Here is a 2,743-nt window from a genome sequence, read left to right as displayed (position 1 = left end):
CAGGTCAAAGATACAGAGAACCTGTCTCAAAAGGCAAAAAATAAAAAGGAAAAATAAACAAAATAGAGGTTAAATTGAAGCGCACAAAGATGGAAAATTCACAGCGAATTTTGATATTGTATGCTATTATGCTCTTTTTGAATCATTTGAATTTTGAGGCAGTAGCAATAGCTGCTAAAAGATGTTTCTTTATAAAAGCTGCTGAAATAATCCAACATAGATATTTTGAAAATGCCTTGACTTTGAAATTTGGATCTAAGGACATGATGCTTTGGAAAGGAGTTTCTATTTTGTTTTCACAGAGGGTGATAGTCTGTGGATGCCTCTATCCTAATATGGTAGGATGGACCACGCCCTACTTAAAGGTTGCTGTGAACACCTTTAAAAAATTGCTTCGCTCAACTGCCAACTGAGATAAATCAATAATGATGCCACCATTCAGCAGGAAGCATTTTGGAGAGAAAAACTGCAGCCACGTTCCCAAATATGGCTTAAAAAAGTTCTTTTACATTTAAAGTGGGATGTGATATAGATATGAATATTTGCATTAGTATAGATTTTGCTTTACTGATAGAGATTTTAGGTCAATTTTGTCATATGTATATGCATTTTTGATCTTCATTAAGGTATTGTGATTGTGTAGTTCATTTAAAAATATAATGTATATAGGTTATTAATGGATAATCATTAATAATAGTCAAGTTTGTAGTCATGTTAGTTAGATTTTCTAGCTACATAGATATATATATTTCAGTCAGATAGGCATTATTCATATCTCTCTAGACTACAAAATAGGCTATTTAATGTTTTAGTACCATAGGGTTTTTCATGACAGTGAGACACTCTACCCTTGGCAGCACATATCTACTTCAGGAAGAAGATGGACATCAAAGAGGATCCTCATGGAGTTTGATAGCCATTTGGGGAAGAAACTGCTCTTGCCTGGATTGTTGCATAAACTGTACACAGAAAACACTCTGAGAGAGGACTACTGAACTTGCCTAAAGGCGAGATGATCTTTTTGTGTTCATGATTCAGGAAAGCGTCAGCAAAACATTCTTCAAGACAAGCAGATAGTGACTGCCTTTGAAATTTCCTGCTTCTTGGATATGTCTGCTGGAAACTTTGGGCCTGTAGGCTGAGGATGGAAACACCAACGGTACAGAGGAACTTTGGGTGACTGTCCAGGCAGCGAGATGTCTCTGTCATTTCTAGAGTTTGAAAATGGCTTACTTTTTGTTTGCTTAGGTAATACTGTATTATTCTGGAGTCTCTGATGGAGTTGAAGAAGAGATAGATAGTTATAGTTTTCCATTGTTATGATAAAAGATAAAATAGATATAAATATGGTAACTGTAATTCTTGCTTGATAACTGTTTTGTTATATGTAATTTTGCTATGTTAAAGTTAAAGATTCCGTTCTTGTTTAAACAGAAATAGGAGTAATGATGGAGTATAGGTCATTGGTTAATTAAATAAAGAAACTGTTTAGCCTGAAAGGTTAGAACATAGGTGGGTGTAATAAACATAAGAGAATGCTGGGAGGAATAGGAATTGAGCTGAGAGATGCCATGCACCTCTCCCATGGGCAGAAATGGTAGCTCTGCACTCTGAGGCAGATGGCGATACAGCCAGCCACCAGGTCAGACATGCTAAATCTTTCCTTCTAAGCGCAACTCGTGCTGCAACATACATTATTAGACATGGGTTAAGAGGCTGAAAATAATGGGGCAGGCAGTGTTGAAATGAATAGTTTTGTGTTGTTATTTCGGAGCATAACCTTACAAGGCGGCCCCATGGGGATGCAGCCCTGCTGCTCAAATTTCTACAATCAAGGGGGAAATGGAAGAAGGGAAGAAAGAAGAGAGAGAGACAAGGAAGAATGGATAAATTCAATCATTCATTGGAAAAATGAGTGAACCAAGGAATGAGGAGCCCTAGTAGGAAAAAATGTGCTGCATTCCCTCAGAGAGTCAGGTCAAATTAAGGATTGACAAGGTTTTCCACTAAGGAGGAGGCTTATTCCATTTTACCTTCTTTGTGCTCCAGGCCCACCCACAAGAGTGATGATGAGGACAGGGAGAAGAAGAGGAGAGGGTGTACCAGAATTCCCTGGTACAATTTCTAACCGAAATTGTAGCCATATCACCTGACCTGGGACAGCTGATCTACATGCTGGACCCTAACTCCCAGTTTGACAACTCTAACATTTTAACCAAGTTTGTGAAGATGAAGGAACCAAAAATAGCCCAGTTACAGGACGACAGGTTCCTTACAGGATGGGAGTCAGACATCAGTACCATACTGGTATTTGGCGGTTTGATGGGTGTGTGGGGTCTTTGCCAGACTCCACCTAGCATCATGGATTCCCTACTTTACTGATATTATGGAGTTCGGTGCATTCATCATATGTGTGCATGTCACACACTAGTGGGCATCATATGTACATGTTTATCCTGTGTGTGGGTGAGTGTGTTCATGAGTTTTATAGCCCAAGTACTACAGAACATGATCAATGAAAGGGAACACTGTTTTCCAGATATGGCAGGGCAATTATTTAAATGAACTGACAAGGGTTGGATGGCATGGATAAGACCTATGAGAGTTCAAGGCATACCGAATCCAGGCATGACAAAGTAGGTGGCAGACAGAATTCTGGCAAAACTAAGTAGGTAGCTTGATGTCCAACTTACTGGAGAAGAGCAACTGAGCGGAGACACTTTTCACTAAGCAACATGCTCTA

The sequence above is a fragment of the Microtus pennsylvanicus genome, chromosome Y (assembly GCF_037038515.1).
Source record: "Microtus pennsylvanicus isolate mMicPen1 chromosome Y, mMicPen1.hap1, whole genome shotgun sequence".
NCBI lineage: Eukaryota > Metazoa > Chordata > Mammalia > Rodentia > Cricetidae > Microtus > Microtus pennsylvanicus.
This window is presented reverse-complemented; position numbering follows the sequence as displayed.